The sequence below is a fragment of the Mustela erminea genome, chromosome 9 (assembly GCF_009829155.1).
Source record: "Mustela erminea isolate mMusErm1 chromosome 9, mMusErm1.Pri, whole genome shotgun sequence".
Classification (NCBI taxonomy): Eukaryota; Metazoa; Chordata; class Mammalia; order Carnivora; family Mustelidae; genus Mustela; species Mustela erminea.
In genome coordinates, this window is record NC_045622.1 from 91,174,836 (window position 1) to 91,197,677 (window position 22,842).

At 38.3% G+C, this 22,842-nt stretch overlaps 1 protein-coding gene across 4 annotated transcripts in view; it reads right to left on the reverse strand.

Moving 5' to 3' along the window:
• The window catches only part of LRRC4C (leucine rich repeat containing 4C), a 1,206,407-nt gene that overhangs the window by 477,948 nt on the left and 705,617 nt on the right, over positions 1-22,842 (reverse strand). For 3 of the 4 annotated variants that reach the window (XM_032357772.1, XM_032357771.1, XM_032357769.1), the window contains one exon: positions 9,507-9,643. The exons of the other annotated variant lie outside the window; for it this stretch is intronic. The gene's annotated coding sequence lies outside the window, so the exon portion shown is untranslated. The remainder of the gene's footprint in view (positions 1-9,506; positions 9,644-22,842) is intronic. 4 annotated transcript variants of the gene reach the window in all.

The window sequence follows — 22,842 nt, forward strand, 5'->3', positions numbered from 1 at the left end:
TCTAAGAATAAAAGTAGTTTTGTTTTTAATAATACCAAGATATATTTTAAATAACATTTTAATTCTGAATATAATAAAACCATATTTAAAAGGAAATAATTACTCCAGGCATGACAAAGTTTTAAAACCTAATAATCTTTGTAAACATTAAAACCCACAGAATAGGGTATTTTTCTGTTAATATGGATTATCTTCCAGGCTGAGTACTGTATAATATTCTGATCATTTCAATTAGTGGAAGCTACGAAGTTTAAAGGACAGATAAAATTCTGCCATAAATTTCCAAATTCTTGTTCTCAGTCTAATTTTCTGTATAGAGGAGATAGTAAAGTGAAGAGGAAATCAGTTTTATTTCCATGAAATAAGAATACCAAATATAAATATAGTCTCTTTATTTTAATAGGCTTACTCCTTACTGAAAACTGTATCAAGTAGAACTCACCATACTTCATATTACACTCTTCCTATTTATTTTATAGCAGTAGGCACTCATGGGAAGCTTTTCACCTCAAGAGCAAGCTTTTTAAGATGAAAACAACCAAACAAAAACCAGGATGCTTTTTAAAAAAATGGATTCTGTAAATATTCATTATTTAGAAACCCCCCTAAGTACACTCCTGCCTTATCAATACACAAAATCAAAGCTGATGTCCTCTAAGTAAGTGTTTTATGATGTAGGTTGCAAAGTTCGCTTTTCAACTGTAGTCAATCAGTAAACTCCTCAGCTTTTGCCGCAAGCCCTTTGCTTTGCATGAAGCATGGTCTGTTTCTGGTGCATCAAGATTCTTAAAGCATCAGAGTTCTTGCACTCTCTCTAAGCCTCTAGCGTCCACTAGTCCAAGAGCAGAGTGCTAAACTATTTGCTGGTGGTACTTCATGCTTTCTGTCAAGGTTCTTTTTGTATTTGTGGATAAAGTCCTTTCCTTAGGAAACTGGAAAGCCATTGTCTATGTGATACCTACCCTGAAAGACTTTTTATAACCAATCCATGAAATTCAGAGCACCTTCTTGGGCTATATGTTTAAGGACAGAATTAATGCCTATCTTAAAGGGCAGTGATGTTAAATTATTTTGGTATCACATGTTGCTATTTTTTATTTTTCTTTGTAGTTATTTTTTTCTTATGTATAATGGGATGGGTGGCATTGACACTTGACTCAGAGACCACCGGTCTACATCTATTGCAAAACACCAGGTTACCACAGTTGCTATTTGGGCTCAAAGCATGTATCATAAAATACAAATAGAGGGGTAACTGATCTTAAATATTTTAAAGTGTATGTGTGAAGAAAGGTGCTTATCTTTCCTCTGCTTCCACCAAGGCTACAACAATAAGTACCTGGGTTCATTCATAGGACAAGGATTGACATTAAGAATTCCCTGACTGGCTAAAGAAATGTGAAATGTGGGACTACATTATCTAGAAATGCTACAGAACTCCTTTTCTGCAGAGATTATTGCATATTGAGAATATGAGACAGATTACTTCCTAGCATCTCAAAGCATGCTCCCTCCCTCTGCTAAACTTCTAGGGCAAGTCATGTATGATGAGTAATGTGTAGCACCAGGCACTAGCAGCAAAGATGAACAAGACACTGCCTTACTCTAAGGAGATGAAAGACAACTTCTGAACACATATTGTAGTTATGTTAGTCTTTCTATTTTAGCACTGGGGATGGTTTTTATATAACTTGATAGTTAGGTCTCAATGATATGACATGTATGTAGTATGGGACCTACCTATCCTACTTAGTGCCTAGCATATTCTCTAACAGGTAGGAGAAAAGTTGTTAATTTAATTCATTTAGCAAATATTCCTTCATTCCGTAATTATCCTTAAGTCCCTACTATGTGAAGCCATCATCTCTATAAGGTATCTTTTGCAGGTATTCCTGCCCAAATACAGGGGAATGGATTTGGTGAAGAGTTGGATTTTTGTTTTGTTTTCTTGTTTGCTTGTTCTGCCTTGATTATATTTTAAAATTTAGTCATGTAAATAGATCCATCGCAGTATCTTCAAAAATGCTTCCAAGGGACTACCACTTTCAGGATGTAGAGTAGATTTTCCTTTTCCTATTCACCCCATCGAGTACACCAAAAACTCTGGACATTATATAAAAGAAGAAGAAAAGAAAGAAAAACGTAAGAAGACCTTGAAAGGTGGAGATCAAGAGACAGACAATCTCTGAAACTTAGATCCAAGTGAGGACACAGTGGTGAGAGGTCTTGGGTTTTCCTTTTGCCTCATATATCCCAGATTTAAGGTAGAAGAGACCAGAGACCCAGAAAAACTGACAGGTCCAGAAAAAAAAAAAAAAAAAAAAAAAAAAAGGAAACAACAAAGTCCTGCTCTCTCTATTCAAAAGACAAAGAAAACATGACTTAGCAAGAAAGAAAACCGTGAGACAAGACTCTCATCCAGCTGAACATCACAGAAAAGACTCGTAGCTCTATCCCCTCTCAGGCCAGCAAAATCCAAGTGTGGACCTAGATTTTCATCTTCACCAAGCTATGAAATGTCCCCCAAACTCCCCACTAAGGTGATACCAGAGAAGGCCAGGTAGGACACCAGAATGTTTATCCTTGCCAGGCAGCAACAAGGCACCCTGTATCCCTTGCATTGTCAGTCGGAATGACATAGAGACCCCCCAGACTACTGTCTCCACCTAACAGTAACAAGGGGACCTTCTGACATGCCGCAGTAGTATCAGAATTGGCCATGGGGACAGTCATGACTTTCACCTCCACCCAGCAGCCATGCATGAGGCCACTCTTCGGCCCATGTTGTCAGTGGTGGTCAAGTGGGTAGAGGTTACATGCACTCCTATACCAGCGGAAGTATCAATGGGCATCTAGTGGGAGAGCTGAAACTGTTGCCCGGAAGTAATGAAAAGCCCCAATCCACTCACGTGTCAACAAAGGCCAATTAAGGAATATGAATTCTGTTCCACCCTTGTGTGAACTCTACCTTTCAGAAGGAGCCAGCTAATACAGAAGTTCTGAATGAGATATAGAGTCCCATAATATAATGTCCCCAATGTCCGCATTTCGAGTGCAAATTAGTCATTACACCAAAAACCAGGAGGTTTTCAAATGAAATGAAGGAGACGACCCATAGATACCCACTCGAAAAGGAGCAAGTCCACATCCATGGGCAATCAAGTTAAATCTGACTGAAGTCTCGCCTCCTATACAAAACTTAGCTCCAACCGGATTATGTACTTACATACAATAAATAAGAATACAAAACTTTTTGGAAAAAAACAAAAACATGAGAGGAAACCTTTGGGACCTGAGGGTAGGCAAAGAATTCTTAGACTGGACACTAACAGCATGATCCATGAAGGGGAAAACTGGAAAACTGGACATCATGAAAATTCAAAACTTTTGTTCTGTGAATGCCTATTAGAGGGTGAAAACTCAAGTTAAAAAATGGGAGAGAACATTTGCAAACTATTTATCTGACAAAGCTTAGTACCAAGAATATACAAAAAAGAAAAAAAATGAAGTTCTCAAAACTCAAGAGTTAAAATACTGGGGTGCCTGGGGTGACTCAGTTGGTTAAGCATCTGCCTTCTGCTCAGGTCATGATCTCAGGGTTCTGGGATTGAGCCCTGTGTTGGTCTCCCTGATCGGCAGGGAGTCGGCTTCCTCCTCTGCCTCTCTTTCCCCCTCCCCCTCCTCATGTTCTCTCTCAAAAAAATACATGACTTAAAAACAAACAAACAATTCAATTAGAAAATGGATAAGAAACATGAACAGATATTTCCCTGAAGAGGAAATGCATACAGTAAATAAACACAAAAAAACGATTTTAAGCATCACTAGTTTTTAGGGAAATGAAAATAAAGACACAATGACATAATTAGGGAAAAGCTCTTTGACATTGGTCTTGGCAACATTTTTTTGGGGGGGGTGGATATGACACCAAAAGCACAAGCAACAAAGGCAAAAATCAACAAATGGGACTAGACTGGCATTATGTATTTGCACAGCCACAAAGCACAGGACTGGCTACCATTTGGGACTCAGGGGCTCCCAGCCTAGGGATGCTGTGGGCAGGAACAGGGAAGAACTCAGAACAGCTGGCATCTGCAAACACGAAAACCTGTGGGGCTAAATCCACTGAAATTCATAGGCTGTCTGAGTCTCGTTTCCTTAGTGGCAAAAGCTGATGAAGTCTTCTGCAGAGTACGTCACTAAAACCACTGTTCCTCCCACTGCATGGCTGATCCTGGGGCCCCTGCCATAAATATTTGTTCCTAGGTACCCCCATACATGTTAGCTTTGCCAGTTTCTGGATGGGGTCACATCCCAGTAAGTCCTTTATGCAGTGTCCCAAAAGGTTGGGGTAACTCACTCCTCACTCTGTCCTTCCTTTCCTGGTTGAGAGCATCTTTTTCTAGCTTTCCTGTTGCAAATCAAAACCACAATGAGAGATCTCCTCATACTTGCATTATTTAAAAAATAAAACCTGAAAAAACAAAGAAACAAACAAAAAATGTATAGCTAAAAGTGTTGGCAAGGATAAGGAGAAAAGGGAAACCCCGGGGGACCAATGATGGGAGTATAAATTGGTGCAGCCACTGTAGAAAGCAGTATACAGATGCCCCCCAAAATTAAAAACAGAACTACCATATGATCCAGTAATTCCACCTCTGGATATATTATCTAAAGAAAATGAAAGTATCTTGAATGTCTGCACTCCCATCTTCAGTGCAGCATTAGTCACAATAACCAAGACATGATAACAACTTAAGGGTCAATCAATAGATGGATAAAGAAAATGTTATAATTTTTTTCATATTATATATAAGTAACATATATAACTATATAGATACATATATATGAAATATTAGTCATAAAAAATTCTGCTATTTGTGATAAAATGGGTAGACCTTGAGGGCATTATGCTAAGTAAAATAAGTCAGATAGAGAAAGACAAATACTGTATGATCGAAAAACACTGAACTCATAAAACAAATAGGAGATTGGTTATCACCAAGGGTTGTGGGAAGTTATAAGGAGGCATTGCTCCAAACGTATAAACTTTGTTACAAGATGAATAAGGTTTGGAGAGCTCAGGTACAACAGGATGACTATAGTTAACGATACTGTTTTGGATAGCTGAGAGAATAGATCTAAAATGTTCTCACCACCACCACCACAAAATGGCAATTATTTCAAACATAGCATGTTGTTAACTAACCTTATAGAAGTAAACAGTTCATAGTATACACTTGTCCCAAATCATCCGTTTGTAAACCTTAAACTTATACAATGTTGTATGTCAGTTATATTACAATAGAGCTAGGGAAAAAAAATTCTAAATATGCAACTGTCACATAATCAAGCAGTTCACTTTTGGGAAATGAAATGAAATCCTATCTTCACACAAAAATCTGTACATTCATTTTTGTAGCAAATGTATTTATAACAGCTCCAAACTGGAAACAACTGCTTAAACACACTATTGTATATCCTTCCCAGAAATAGTACTTAGTTGAAAAAAAAAAAAAAAGAATTACTACGTACAATAACTTAGGTAAACCTCCTGAGAATTACATTGCTTAAAAAAAGCCAATTCCAGGGGCACCTGGGTGGCTCAGTGGGTTAAGCCTCTGCCTTCGGCTCAGGTCATGATCTCAGGGTCCTGGGATTGAGTCCCACATCGGGCTCTTTGCTCAGCGGAGAGCCTGCTTTCCCCTCTCTCTCTGCCTGCCTCTCTGCCTACTTGTGATTTCTCTCCCTCTGTGTCAAACAAATAAATAAAATCTTAAAAAAAAAAAAAGCCAATTCCAAATGATTCCATTTATACAACATTCTTGTAATGAGTAAATGATAGAAACTGAAAGATCAGTAGTTGCAAGTTGCTTAGGACAAATATTGGGGGATGGGGATGAAGTGGGTGTGGCTATAAAAGAACAAGAGAAGGGCCCCTTGTGATGATAGAAATGCTCTGTCTTGTGACTGTACTAATTTGATATCCTAGTTGTTGTCCTATAATTTTGTAAGATAATTATCACTAGGGGGAAAGTGGAACAAGGTACATGGAATACCTCCAATGTCATTTCTTAAAATTACACATTAATGTATGCTGTTTCACAATGAAACCATTAAAAATTCAATCATCAATAACATCACATCCACATATTTTGCCTCTGGACTATATGGTAATCACAGAAATGCCCTTAGTTGATTTTAAGGAAACCTGTCCAGCATAGCCCTGCGCCAATTTTTTTTTTATTATGGTCATTATTAAATGACTACGTTTCAATCAAATGCATCTTCCTCTATTTTGTTTTGAGAGGTGGGGCTTGGGTCGCCGCAGAGTATATCCCCTTTGCCACCTGGTCCCATCTGTGGGCTCCCTTCTAGTTTCTCAGTCTACAGTATTTGCTGGAAGTGATCCCTCGCAATATTCTGGAGTCCCAGCTCCATATGGTCCCCAATCTGAGCTCCTGGGGCACTAGCAACAGCCAGCTGGTATAATCCTTGTTAGAGACACAAATCTCAACAATGTGAGTCCTCCCCACCCCCTAAACTTCTAAAGCAACACCGCCACCCAAGACTCCTGAAGTCCAGCTGTACAAAATCCATTCTTCAGTATTCCAACTTCTAATCATCCCAAACTCTTGCCTGCTGTCCCTGAAACCAGGGCAACAAATATAGTAGTGACTACTTCTGTGATTCCTCAATACCACATTTTGCCTTTCCAGTTCTCCAGTATCGGGTTAATAATTCTTAAAATGTGTGGAACTTCCCTATGACCCTGCAATTGCACTCCTGGGTATTTACTCCAAAGATACAGATGTCATGAAAAGAAGGGCCATCTGTACCCCAATGTTTATAGCAGCAATGGCCATGGTCACCAAACTATGGAAAGAACCAAGATGCCCTTTAACGGATGAATGGATAAGGAAGATGTGGTCCATATACACTATGGAGTATTATGCCTCCATCAGAAAGGATGAATACCCAACTTTTGTAGCAACATGGACGGGACTGGAAGAGATTATGCTGAGTGAAATAAGTCAAGCAGAGAGAGTCAATTATATGGTTTCACTTATTTGTGGAGCATAACAAATAGCGTGGAGGACATGGGGAGATGGAGAGGAGAAGGGAGTTGAGGGAAATTGGAAGGGGAGATGAACAATGAGAGACTATGGACTCTGAAAAACAATCTGAGGGGTTTGAAGTGGTGGGGGTGTGGGAGACTGGGGTACCAGGTGGTGGGTATTATAGAGGGCACGGATTGCATGGAGCACTGGGTGTGGTGAAAAAATAATGAATACTGTTTTTCTGAAAATAAATAAATTGAAAAAATTAAAAAAAAAATGTGTCTGTTAAAATAACTGGTACAGTTTCTGTTTCCCGAGTGCAGCCTAACAGATGTAGGCTATCCGTGGCAGGGTTTGAAGCCAAATAAAGGGAAAGTAGCGAGAAAGGCAATGAGAGAGTACATGCAAGGCAAAATTATGAGATAGGCAAACATGGTGCCAGGAAAAACAATCAAAAGCAGGAGGTGGATAGGAGTTCAGGGAGAAGTAGAGCTGCAGAGAGATAAGTGTTCTGTTTTTGAGAACAGAACAAAAATAGGAGAACATTCTAGCGCTGCCTTTTCCCCACCTTGTTTTCAAGTTATGATTCAGTTCTGGCCCATGTATGTTACCAGATAATTCTCTTTTCACTTACACAGGTCTTTCTTCCCCATAAACAAACGATATTAACTAAAAGAAAATAGCATCCCAGGGGTGCCTGGGTGGCTCAGTTGTTAAGAGTCTGCCTTCTGCTCAGGTCATAATTCCAGGGTCCTGGGATGGACCCCAGGATCGGGCTCCCTGCTCAGTGAGAAAACTGCTTCTCCCTCTTCCATGCCCCTCCCCCTGCTTATGTTCTCCCTTCATTGTCTCGCTCTCTGTCAAATAAATAAAATCTTAAAAAAGAAAGAAAGAAAAAAAGAAAGGAAACAGCATCCCCCTTTCTGAACAGATAGAAGGACCAAGATTAAAGACAAAGAAATGGGACAATCACATACACTTTAAAAAAGAAAAAAAGAAAAGAGCTCCACAGGGTACCTGGATGGCTCAGTCTGTTAGGCATCTGACTTCGGCTCAGGTTGTGATCTCAGGGTCCTGGGATTAAGCCTTGCAACAGACTACACGATTGCTTGTCCCTCTGCCCCCCTTGCTCATGCACTTGCTCTCTATTTCTTTCTCAAACAAATAAGTAAAATCTTAAAAACAAAAAAGAGCTCAAATCCTTTCTTTATTGGTTCACATTCCTCTACAATACTTACTCTTACCATTACCTCCTCATCTTTAGCAAGCACTTTCCACACTACAAAACATCTCCATATCTGTGTTCTTACATGACTCTCAAAACAGAGCGGTCTCTTTAGAGACAGAGAGCATGTCTTCTATTGGCTTAGTCTCCATAATGTGATGGAGTTGATGCAAGAAAGAAAAATTGTGTTCCAGGAAGCTTTTGAGTTATGACTTTAGGACATATAGCTGTTATATATGCAACCTACGAAGACTAAATATTAACAGGAAAATGTATGAACAATTCCTCCTTCAACTGTGATCTCAGGTTCTTACAACCATTTCTTCTTTCCCCCTTAAAACAGCATGAATGATTCGAGTCAATATTTGTCAATTAAAATGGCAAGTACAAATATCTCTCTTGCCACAGATAGAGATTCAGGCTTTGATCTTTTATTTTTCTCCTCAACACAGTGAAACACCACAGGTGAATGAACCTATTATTTCCATTTAACAGAGCTAGACAGCTCTTACTTCTAGTCTCACGTAGCCTTGACCATTGATGGTCCGACAGGAAGCAGAAGGAGATGCCACAACGCACGCCCCAGCTCACAAACTGCCACTTGTAGGAGTCACTTGGACTTTCACGCCTCCCCACTGGTTCATTTAGACAAGTTCAACTTTCCCATCAGCCCAACAGCAACTATTTTCATGCTGTGACCACATCCAGCATTCCAATCTCACCGGGTTTTCAAAGGAAGAATAAAAAGCCTGCTACCTTTCCCAAACACTTTGTTCCATATTAATGACCTCACGGCTGCCCCCCTTTTCAAAAGAGAAGGTGGGGGGCATCGCCAGTTGTCTGCTTGTTTCATTCTGAATCCTGGGCAGCCCAATCTGCCACTCTTTCAACTCCCAGGCACTTTGGAGGAACATCTGCTCCATGAACAGCGAGTCTGACTCCCGCCCCTCCACAGAAAGCACAGCTAGTAAAAGTTTTATGGGGTGGGTACTTTTTTCCTCCTGCTTCCTCCTTTTGTAACTGACTGAAGCCCAAATGAGCAAGATAAAATGACCAGATATTTAGCCATATGTTGGCATCCACATGTGTACGTTTGGGAGGGAAGAGAAGCTGTCAGCTGTACCAAATGAACATTATAATCATCTGAAATGCAATTAACAGCCCCACAGCCAATGAATCTTTGAGGGATTCTAACAGAGTAAATTATACCTCTCACTTACCTGCAGCAAATTGCCCATGGACCAGGTTCCTTGCTTGTGAAACTCCAATCCAGTCAGTTTATTTAGACTCTGAAGGAGTTTCAGGATATTTCCATACTGTTACTCCACATGGGTTATCTCTGTTCTTCCAGTAACGCCTATAAAAGCATACACAGACATACACACACACACACACACACACACACAGAATTAAAGGATATATTTAGCATATAAAATGATGAATAAATACTGGTTGATAGTTTATAAGTTAGTTTATAACCTGAATAAATACAGGTTGATAGTTTAGATATTTAACACCCATAACTCACACTATTTTTTTAAACCATTCTTATTATTTGTAAAAGAAAGTGATGGGAATAAAGATTTTTCTCTTTTAAAACCTGTACTGTGTGTTAATGTGGCTTGGTATCTATAATTACACTTAGCAGAAGTACACCAGATGAATGGCAAAATCTTAATAAAAAATTATTGATTAGAGACCCAGTATAATAGATTTGACTAAAATATGCTTGTGATTGCATGCCCTCAGAAGGTGACAAGGAATTCAATATTTAAGAAGTTACCAGGGGCCTGACGTTGGGCTAGTAGCTTTTATATAAATAACAATAATAAAATAAAATAGATAAAATAATTCTTTTCTATAAACACAAAAGTTTTACCCTGTCTAGCAGAGATTCAACTAACTTCTCTGCACATGTGGAAGAAGCTAGTTTCACCTACATTCGCCCATCAGTTTCAGTATTCCTAATCTCTTACCACTCATTACTCCAACTCTATAGGGCATACCTATTGTTAAGTACATTTTGCTTAGCTGACCCAAGTCTCAGCAGGGTCCCATGAGCCTGAGGCCATGAACACGGACAGACATTGCTGGCGATTAGATACTGTGCTGTAAGCTAAGGGTGCAAAGCTAAACACAGCTGTCTTTATCCTCAAGGTCAAGGAGACCAGGATAAATCCTTATTGAGTACGGGCTATATGCAAGGTGTCTGCATAGATATCCAGGCACTAAAAACATATAAACTTTCACTATCCAAAACTCACCCCTTGCTATATGAAACAGTGAACTCAAATAGATTCAAACAGGGCTATCCCCTTCACTATCTGAATTCATTCTATAAACTCTTAATAACTGAATTCAGGAAACAAGTAGATTTGTATAGGAAAAGGCACTCAATTGTTATCTTTAAATCCTCAAAGTCACCTTGTGAGGTAGGCATTCTTCCCATTTTTACAGATAAGAAAAATGAGGCTCTGTGATAGTGATGTTAAAAAAAAAAAATCCCATCACTTTAGAATAGAAAGAGATAGCAAGATCACACAGCACAGTGTCCTCATTTTATAGCTGGGAAAATGGAGTTGGGGGAAGCAGGGTGATTCTCTTTAATCTTCGATCCAGCTAGGAGCAGGTCCTGCCTCAACATCTCCTGCTTCTACCTTCTGTGCATCTTTCCACTTATCTGGGACTAGTCACCTAAGAGAATGGGCCACACACATCAGTCCCAAAACTTTTAGGGTCACACCCCCATGACCACTAAACCACAATACCAAGCAAGATTCCATGCTTTTCCTCCTCTTTTGCCCATCTCATCCCAACTCTCCTTGCCTTTGTCCCCTCCTCTAGTCTCCCTTTCCTCTCGTACCATTTTTGTCTTCTTCTTGTTCCTTACTTGCTTCCTCTCCCTCCGTACAAGCATCGCTAGGAGGAGAAAATTACGATCATAGGTATCTAATAAACAGCCTTATACTACATCCTCTCTCAACAAGGAGAGCAGAGGGAGGTTCCTAGCATCCCTCAAAGTACTAGATCATACCAGCAGCAACCGTTCCCTTTCTGCAAGGAAAAAATGCCACACATTTGTCATTTTTCTGTCCTTCTAGTCATTCACAACATGCTTCTGACATGGGGCTGATTTTTGCTTTGAGACTTCACACCCCCAGAGACTTTCCCTTAGGAAATTTACAACCTTCTGTTCCTTTCCAAGTCATCAAAATTCTAATGGAGTAGTGTACTATGTAAACCTATGCTAATTTCAGTCATTATGCAGATGTCCAAGTATATTGCAGGTTTCCACCTCAAAGTGTTATTTCCCTCTAGAGTCAAAGGTACTTGGATGAGCTGCTGATCCCTTTGTTAAAATATAATCCACATATCACTAGGTCACCAAATTTATCAAACCTCTGCCAGGAAAACAGGATCCCTCTAGAGAGGCTGGCGAGTTGAGCAGTGTTGAATTGCTGCTTGTATTGAAAATGGAGTGATGGGAAAACACTCTAAAGAAACTTAACTTTTTAATTAATCATAATCTCCCCCCTTTGTGAATTTCAAAAATTCCCGTTTTTGTTTTCATTTAGCAAGCTCTGTTTGGCTCCGTCTGAGCTGCCGGGAAAACAGTATAAAAATATTTTTCATGCGTCGTCTCATATAATCCTTAAGATAATTTTAAAGGGTCTGCCTGGAATGCATCATTTTTAAACATTTAGAAACTGATGTTTCAGTGAGGTGACAAGATATGACCAAGGCTACGCAGCTCGTCGTAAGTGTTAACATCCAGACCGGCGACGCTTGGGTGGCTCAGTCAGTTAAGCTGCTGCCTTCGGCTCAGGTCATGATCCTAGAGTCCTGGGATTGAACCCCACATTGGGATACTTGCTCAGTGGGGAGCCTGCTTCTCTCTCTGCTTCTGCCTGCTTGTGCACTCTCTCTCTCTGACAAATAAATAAATAAATAAGATCTTAAAAAACAAAACAAAACAAAACAAAAAAACCCGGGCCTTACATCAGTCTCCATGTTCTTTTCCATTTACACATATTTACAATTTCAACGTGTTGTCAAACAATTGGTCCAAGCTGGACTTTCCTTGGATAAATATATCTAAATGGTTGAAGCGCTCATGTTCTATACAGAGTAAGATCTTCAAAGAGAGTGATGTCTCATCTAGGAGAAATAAGGGGGTTCTCATTAAGCCTCGTAACCAATTATACCTATGATGTTAATACAATTGGATTAAGGGGAAAGAGTTCAGTTAAGGAACATTCAATGTTAAAGTCAGAATTTCCAAATGGAAGTAGGATGTAAGTTGACATTTCCTCAGAAGGATATCACTGTGGCCTTTCCAGATCCCTAAATCAAAGAGCTCATGTTTCCTGAGAAAACTAAACTACCTCATCAAAATAAAGAAAGTTGTGGTAGACACTAGACCAAGACAGATATTAACTTCCTTATATGGGTCCCTTATGTACTAAGAAGGGCAAGGTTTTGATGCCCAACAGTGGGCACATGTGGCTTCAGAACCTTAACATAGAGTTCATGGTATCTACCCCTCACCCCTGCCCACCATCCAGACTCGATATGAGAATTAAAATATCGGCAATTAGGGGTGCCTGGGTGGCCCAGTCAGTTAGTTGGCTGACTTTTGATTTCGGCTCAGGTTATGATCTCAGGGTACTAAGAATGAGCTCAACACCGGGCTTCACACTGGGCGCTGGGTATGGAGTCTGCTTGAGATTCTTTCCCTCTCTCTCCTTTTACCCCTCCCTGCTTGCTTGCTTGCTCTCTCGCTCTTCCTCTCAAATAAATAAAGAAAGAAATATTAAAAAATAAAATACAATATCCACATTTAAGACTACAGCATACTGTTCTCATGTGACTCAAATAATGAGAACTCTTACTATCCTTTCTTTCAGCACTAGGTCTGTCTTAGGGATCCATTCTAACCAGGGGCCAAATTTCCTGGCTCCAATCATGCATTTTGCCACATGCTGCCGTTCATCGTGTAGAATATAGCACATGAGCAAGAGTTAAGGAGAGTAAGGATGCAGTGATGACCTCTTGATTCCTGACACCGACACTCCGCAGAAGTTCAAGCCCTGGTGTCAATAAACACTATCATCTCTCACCCATTGGACCAGCCCCTTTTCAAACTTGGCAGTTGCTGTGTATGTACCCATTTACTGTGATTATTTCCAGAAGTGTATATTTTCACCATCTGAGCGTGAACCCATAATTTATAATAAAAGCTGAAACAGAGACACTAATGCTAAACACAGAATCTTTGCAAATTATATCCCAACAAATAATAAATTTGATAGAGGATCATGAGACCCAAATTGCTAACCATAAGGAAGAGGGAATGTATCATCTTCTAATACTATTTTACTGAATATAAATGAATAAAGCCTTCTTTTATTGAATTTGGGTCATCAGCATTCCAAATCTCAATGGGGCTTTTGACATAAACATACAATCAAGAGCTGAGTTATTATTTTTATAACGATAATATTGTAGCTGGTGCCTTCAATCAGAAGCATGATAAATAATCAAAATTCATATAACTTAATAATGTGTTAATACATTTATTTCAAAAAAATATGATACTAGTGTATATCTTTCATTCATTCCCACAGTCTATTTTCTAATAAATTTTGAAACAAAATCCAAGTTTAAACATGATTATGGTACTCTAGGCAGATGTTCAAGTCCAACCTGCCTAAAAACGCATTCAGTAAGATGAGTGGAGCATAGTCTCATCCAACTGTCCCAGCTAAGTTTTCAAGATAAGTTTGACTTTAAGGAAAATCATGGCTATTTTTTTCACCCATTCATTCTCAGGAAGGCAAAATAACATTATAATAATCTGCACTCATTATAAAGTCATATGACCTTAGGTCAAATCCAGGCTGTCAATCACTGACTTTATTGCCTTCAGATACTTACTCTCTGATTTATCTCCTTATCTGTAAAAGGGTATAATAGTGGCATTTAACTAAAAGGCTTGTTTTAGTATTAAGTGAGATAACCTACAGAAAGCAAAAAACACTACTTGACATGAAAAATTCTAAATTAATGCTAGCTATTATTTTTCAGTTATCCACAACATTTTTGAAATGCCTACCGGTATACTCTATTAGGCAACAGCCAGATGACATACTTGTCAACTCTGCCCCCACCTTGTCATATACAACCCAACCCCAAATCCCAAATATAAAGAAACTAGAGCATTCTCGTAGAGCAGTAAAGAAAGGAATCCACATGACCATGCCTTGTATTTATTTAAGTTTGTATTTAAATTCCAGTTAGTTAACATACAGTCTAATATTACTTACAGGTGTACAATGTCGTGATTCAAGACTTCAGTACAAGCCCCATTGCTCATCATAACAAGGAGAAGTCCCTAACAAGTCGCTAACAAGTCCATAAACCTCCCTACCTCTCTCATCCTCCACCCCACCTCTCTGCTGGTTACCATCAGTTTGTTCTCTACAGTAAAGGGTCTGTTTCTTGGTTTGCCTCTCTCTCTCTTTTCTCCCTCTGCTTATTAGTTCTGTTTCTTAAATTCCACATACGAGTGAAATCATATGGTATTTCCCTTTCTCTGACTTATTTCACTTGGCATAATACACTCTAGCTCCAGCAGCATCCTTGTAAATGGCTGTAAATCTCTTTTATGTTCAAGTTATTAGATGGATAGATAGATAGATAGATAGATATCTCACCTCTTTATGCAGTTGATGAACACTTGTGCTGTTTCCATAATTTAACTATTACAGATAATGCCACTATAAACATCAGGGTGCAGGTACCCCTTTGAATTAGTATTTCTGTGTTCTTTGGGCAAATAGTATGTAAATATGTAAAGTAGTAGTAGTAGTAGTGCAATTGCTGGATTATAGTGTCATTCTATTGTTAACTTTGATCTGTCTGAAGGAAGGAATAATGAAGCATCCATATTGGAAGCAAGTCCCCCAGAGGCAGCATGTGAGCTACACAGTCTCAATGAGCCTCTTAGTCAATCAGTAAACGGAGGCTCACATCCAAATGATGAAATATTTCAGAGTTAAGAGGGGACAATTGTGTGGTTCAATCCATTCAGCGTCTGCCTTCAGTTCAGGTCAGGATCCCGGGGCCCTGGGATCAAGCCCAGCATGGGGCTCTCTGCTCAGCAGGGATTCTGCTTCTCCCTCTCCCTCTGCCTGCTTCTCTCCCTGCTCATGCTCTCTCTCTCCCTCAAATGAATAAATAATATCTAAAAAAAATACTTCAGAGTTAAGAATAAAGCTAGCAAACTTTTAATAAAGCCATTTCATCATCTTTAAAATGGCCTCGATGGTTATTTTCAAACTTAGAATTCTCAGATGACTTGGCATTTTGTACTGGACTGAGGTGGCATAGGAAGAGGCAGATCTTGGTACCCAGCCCTCTCCTTGAAGCCCTGAATATATTCCTATACCTGTTAAGTCTAGCTTTATAGGAGGGACTTCACCTGCATGTGTGTTGACATTTCAGCCAACATGTCCAAGGTCCAACCATATACCTTATACAAAGTCACCCTTGAGCTTATAGGTGCCCACTGCAGTAATGATATCTGCTCTTAGGAGGGTGCACCGAGGGAAGAGACCCATATAGATACTAAAAAAGAGTTTGAGTAGGAATTCCAGATCTCAACAAACAGTAAGGCCTGATCTAAGAGATGGCTGGGGACTATATGTGGGATCCTCCCCTTAACCATATGAAGTCCCTGGCTAAAAAAAAAGAAAGTGTCTGGAGAAATCCTGTTTAGATTTTTTTAAAGGGTGGAGCCTAGGGAAGGTACCTTTCTGGCTTGAGTCTAAATGCAGAATCAAGGCTTTGAAACTAAACCATTGGGGTTCTGACTCTGCTTCTGTAATTTAACAATTAAGTAATCTCAGGCAAGTTATTTAGCCTGTATTCTTTGGTTTCTTTGTGAAATAAGAATGATAGTCATTTACTTCATAGTATTTGAGAATGAAAGAATGAGTTAATGCACACAAAGCAGTTCAAAAAGTAGCAAGGAGAGAGTATGCATTGCATAAATATTAGCAATTAGCTATTATTATTACCATTTTTAGAAGAAAGAGTAATAGTGATATTGTTAGAGTGGTAGTAACAATAAGGTGCAAGTTCTGAAATAATGCAGTAAATCCTAAAAATAAGTTGCAATCAGGAATTTATTTTGTCTTGTTCTGTTTGGAATAAGGGTCACTTAGATAACATTTATTTTGCTCTAATAGAAGCCCTTCCTCTGGGTAAGTAATTAAGGTTTGAATTTCTGATTCTGGCCACATCACAGATTGAACTAACCTAGATCCACTTCCCATTACAAAACAGAAATGCTGAATATGAATCTAAGAGAGAGAACAACAACAGGTACACAGCTCTGAAGGAAAAATAAGTGGAGGATGCACTGCCAGATGTGAGAAATGAAAAAGGAAATTTAGCTGGTAGTATGAGCTAAACAAGATGATGCATGTCTGAAAAGAGGCAGGTGAAATGCTCTAGCAGCAGAGAGAACCTCTACAAAGCCTGAAGTCACACAACTGTCAGTTATGCCATTTCTAAACCTGAATGCATCCGTAACAGTAATGCAGTCCCAAATATGTAAAGACAAAGATGACAGAGCTAAAAAGAGAAATAGACAATTCCATAATCATAGTGGAAGATTTTAACATACCTCACATAGTCACTTACAGAAAAACATTAAGATGATTGTAAAAATTAGGAAAAATAGAGACAGTAACTATAAAGGAAACAGATTCTCAGCAAAACTGTAACTAGTTCCAATCCTCTTGAAGATGTCCGAACAAAACATCAAGTTTAGAAAATATTTGAATCTAATGAATAAACTTAACCAATGGACATTTAGACAACACTTCACTCAAATAAGTTATTCTTGTGAGAACACGGGAGATTGTACTTGGTATCATGAAATATTTGGAACTGAATGGCAGCGCATACTGGATTCTTTAAATTCTTAAGGGGTGCGATGACAAGACTGTCTTTCATGACAATTTAAGCTTTAAATGCACGTATTATAAAAGAAGAAATGTAGCACCATAGTGGTCTTTGCATTTAACTAAAGAAATTAGATTTTTTTAAAAGGAGGAGAATGTGAAAACAAATTGGAAAGAAAAGATTGGAATCAATGCAGAAATTAACCAGAACAGCAACATTGGCAGAGGGATCACAAAAATTTTCAGCAAAAATAAAGCTGATTCCAGAAAAAAAGAAATAACAGGAAGGAAACACTTGAAATAATTGACAGAAACAACATTAAAATCATAGCTGAAAACAGGCTATCATCAGAAATAAAACTGATATTTAAAAATTTAGTAGAGTACCATGGATAATTTTATGACAAAATATTAGAAAACACTATTAAAAGAAATTTTTAAGAACAATATTAAATGCCCAAACTGACTAAAGAATATATAGGAAACTTGAATAAACAGAAGTCCACTAAGTAGCTTGAATTGGTAGGAAGTAACAGCCTCTTCCCCCCCTGACCCCTAGTCACCTTATGACTTCTGGTAGGGTGCTTTCAATTTGACGTAATAATAGTTCTATCATGTAAAATATATTCAAGAGATCAAGGGTATAAAAGAATTAATGTAGATTCCTGAAACCTCCCCTTTTTTACTCTTGGGGAAAAACTGGTGCTATCTGTAACTTATGCAAAGTAAAGAAGCCATAGGTTTGGAGGAACCCAGATTTCATCTTCTTTTATGTTATGAGTAGGAGGCACATCTAGAGAAATAGTGGCTGCCCATAGGTAAGTAATCTCACATTCTATTTCCTATAATGTTGTACATTTTCTGTACCATTTCAGTGCAATGAGTCTTACCAAAGCTTACTATGATTCTTTCAGCTAATCTCCAGATCCCTGATCATGTTTCCAAATCTGGACAAGGAATTTGAGAAAACTGAAATAAGCCATTCACAGAAAGACAAAATAGTACATGATCTCACTGGGACGTGGAATCTAAAATAGTCAAACTCCTAGAAACACAGAGTAGAATGGTGGTTTGCAGGGACTAGTGGGACTAGTGGGAAAATGAAAAGATGTTGGTTCAAGGGTGCAAAGTTTCAGTTAGGCAAAATAAGTAAGATGTGGAGATTTAATCTACTACATGATGATACAGTTAACAATTCTGTAGTGTATACTTGAAATTTTCCAAGAAGGTAGATCTAAAGTGTTCGTTCTCAAAATTGGAAAATAAAGAAATGAAAAAAAACAGGTAACAGTGAGGTGATGTATATGTTAGTTAGTTTGATCATAATGATCATTTTACAATGTATTTATACATTAAAATATCAAGTTGTAGATTTTAAAAAATATATATATATTTTTATTTGTCATATATACCTCAGACCAAAAAACAACAAACAAACAAACAAACAAAACCCTACAAGATGTAAAGAACTAAAAAGAAAACAGAGAATAAAGAGAAATAGAAACTCATTTATACCACTGGTGATAGTGTAAATTTTCTCAAACTCTCTACAAAGCAATTTAGCAATATGAAGAAGTTGAAAATGCTTATTTTTTATAGAGGTTCTGTTATTAGATATATAACCTATGGCATCATTTTTAAAAGTGCTGATTATAACCCATTAAAAGATTTCCAGTTCAATTTAGTGGGGTTTTATCCACTTTAGTTTATTAGAACAGAACTCAAAATGCCAGAGTAAATTTTATTCATCATATACATATATCTGTGTGTATGTGCACATGTGTATATGCATGTGAATATAGAAAAGGTAAAGGTAAGTATCTTTCAATACATAGGTTTGTGTGCTTGTGTGCATGTCATGAGTCCCAAGATAAAATGTATTTCCTTCTGTGAATTACAGTACAAAAAGTTTAAACAGAATTTTCCTGGAGAAACACCCCCATATAAGCACAGTGAGACATTTACAGGGGTGTTCACTGAAACATTTTTCCTAACCATGAGTAATGGTAAATAATTAGAAGTCCTTCAATTAAAAATGGGTAAATAATTCATAGTACTCTTATATAACAAAACACTACAATAGTCAAAATAAATGAACTCGCTCCTCATGAATCACTATGCAAAATTTCACAATATAACATCGGGCACAAAAAGCAAGTTGAAAAAGTACATCTGTAAAATTTATGCAATAGAAGAACAAAATAATATTATAGACCTTTATAGCTATATGGAGTGGAGGTATAGAAACATACATGGTAAGGATACACACATGCTGCAGGACCCTAATTACCTCTAGCCTGGTTGTCTTTACATGGTTAAGGAGAGCAGATTATGATTAGAATAATGAGGAATCAGCTGTAAGTACAAAATTATATTTCTTTCCAAAAGAGGGATATGAAACAAATCTGATGATATTGCATTGGTATACCTGAGTGTTTGCAATGTCTCAGAAGTAATTTCTTAATCAAATTAGGTGAACTGGCTTAAGGAAGTGTTCTGTGCCAACAGGAGTATTACAAGTAATTATAACCATAGCATCTGTATTTAAATGAACTAATAATGCAAAAGAAAAACTGGTATCTCCCCAAACACATTCAACATATGCCCACAGTTGTTACTGGTGTATCAAGATGGAATAACTTTATATTGAACAGAAAAAAAAAATAAGATATTGGAAAGAACTTCTCAACTGCGAATTTCAGACTTTAGAGTTTTAGAAACAGATGGTGATCCACTAAATTTCAGACTCGTACACGTTCTCTTAGCTAGAGGTCAGTTAAAATGACCAGCTTTTTCCTGAGGTTCTTCATATATTTGTGTGATGCTCACTGCAGAAATATTTAAGTAGTGATAAAAGTGCTAAGAATGGGAAAACAGCTTCAATGCACATTGTCAGCTGTGGTTTTTGCTAAATACTTAACTTTCCTTAGGCCAAAATGTTTGCCACATGAATGATTCCAGTTACAACTGCAGACTACTCAAAAAGTGGTTCCAAGTGCCATGAAAATCACACTTTAGCAGAAATTGGCATGTTTCAAACCACCACTGAATGTAAGGGCCAAAGGTTCTTTTTAAATTAACTATTAGTATTTTTACACAAATTCTATACCTACAGGATACGAGGAAAATGAGCAAACTTATAAACTGGTTTTCACATTCTATGACAAGCTCAGTAAGAAAGTGGAAACACATGCCCCCATACCATCATTTAACCATGAATACTCTATTTTAAAAATGTAAAATGTAATTAATTATTTATCAGAAGATCACCCAGACTAATAAGACTAACATTCTGCCAAATAGTTATATAAACTCAAGTGATCAGTTGAGCTCTTTGGCATACCCTGTGGTGGCTAAACTTTGAAGGGGACCCCAGTGAGTCAAATCTTTACATAACACACTCCCCTTGAGTGTGTGGGCAGGATCTGAGGCTTACCTCCAGCCAACAGAAAATGACAAAGGTAGTGGAACAGCCACTCTGGGCTTACATAAGACTGTATCTTAGCAGCTGGTAGCAAGAGCTTCTCCTACTGGCTTAAAGGAATAAAGTTCCACATTTCAAGGTGGTTTAGGGGTGAGGGGGTTTACAGCAGACCTGTAGAAGGACCATTTGGGGAGGAACTGTAGTGTCAAGTAGGAGGAGAGGGCCCTCAGGATAGCTAGTCACCAATGGGGACCTCCATCCTACAGTCACAAGGAATTCGGCCCCAGATCCTAAGAGCTTGGGCAAGGATTCTGAGTTCCAGAAAGGAACACAGCCCTGTCCATATGTCGAGTGCAATCTTGTGAGAAGATGAGAAAAAGAACGGGTTGGGCTGTGCCTAGACTAGTCCACCAGACTGTGAGATCTGAAATGTATACTGTACTAAGCACCTAAGTTTGGGTAATCTGTTATGTAGCGACAGACAACTAAAACAATTCGCCAACTGTGAAGAAGCTGCATTGTCAGAAGTTCCCAATTTTGAGTGTGCTTGAGACTTACCCAAGACTTTTTTTTTTTCCTTTTTAAACAAATACATAATTCTGTACCTCAAAGCAATTGCTTGATCAGAATTTTGAGAGAAGGGGCTGAGATATACTAATTTTTTAAAGATTTCCAGGTGATTCTGAGGACACCGGTCTGATCCTTGAGATCCTTTCTAGTTATAAATATGTTTACAAATGGCATTTGGCATCCAAAGGTTGATACGCTTACTTCCTCTCATTTTCTTGTATAGTAAAATCACACATGATATTTGCTGTAGCTCCAGAGACCAACTTTTAAAACATGGAAACAGCTGTGATTGATACATATATCTATCTTTGGCCATCTTCCAAGCCAATATGTCATCAACCAGTGTGTGGACATTTACTTTCCTTCTTAAAAGAGAGAAAGAAGAACAGAAAGATAGAGAGAGAGGCACAGATACACACGCACACATTTTAAATGACCTACACGCCCAAAGTGACTATAAATGAGGCTTGTTTGGGGTAGGGGTGGGAACAGGCACATCTTACTACTTTCTTTCCTCTCATTGTTTCTAAAACCAGAACTTCTCCTTCCATCCCAGCTCCTGCTGGGCAAAAACCTCCTATTTCCTACTGCCTATTTTTTTGTACCCATACCTAGCAAAGCTCTGTTGCTCGCCATCATCAATCTATAATGAGAGAGGAAAATACAGGTAAGAGAGGAGAAACTAAACCTCGGAGAACTCTCAGCTATAAATTAAAGTTCGATCTTACTTATATTTTAAAAGCAATGGCCCCATGGAATAAAGACGAGGGCGTTTTTCCTCCCTCTATTCACTTCTAATTTATATTGTCCCAAGTCAAGGTACTGTGAAGGAAAGTTGTAGAAGCTGAGGGGCTAGAGGAATTGATTTTTGGTTTTTGTCTTCAAAAAAGAGGAGTAACAGGAACAGACAGAGTATCAGATAGTAGCTTAGAAGTCCATGTGCCTCAGTTTTGATCCTTGGTTTAACGTGTTAACCTCTATACCTCTGGTTCAAGGCCCTATGGTTGCTGAGTCTCTAAGGGCAACTATAAATCCTGAATAAGCGGTTCATTCTGGGTTGCCCTCTTTTCAAATGGGGTCAAACTACTTTCTTGGCAGATTTCCTTTAAGATGATTTATTATATTTCTGAAAAAAAAATGAATGAATGAATGAACAGACCCCTTTCTCCTCTTCTTCTAACCATCCCCATGCAGAATTTGTGAAATCCATTAATCATATACTGGGTTTGAATGAGTTTTCAGGACTTCAGAAAGCAGCCTGCTGAAAGTTTAAGCAGACGTTTCCTTTTATTAATGCAACGATGAACCAACAACGTTGAAAAAGGAGAAGCAAATATTTTACGATCTCATCTTCAAAGTCAAAGAATTCTCAGAGATTTATTTTTTTCCTGCTTTTAAATTTCAGGTCAGTGGGACTGGGTTCAGGAACCCTCACATAGCACATGTTTCAAACAGAGTGTCATGGTACTACAGTCTGTTCCCTTCTCTCTTTCCCGCACTACCCTTCACCCCCACCCCAAGTCCCATAATGTTTGGTTGAAGCTGCCTTTGGAACAAAGATTGACTTTTAATACACACTTGCGTGCATCC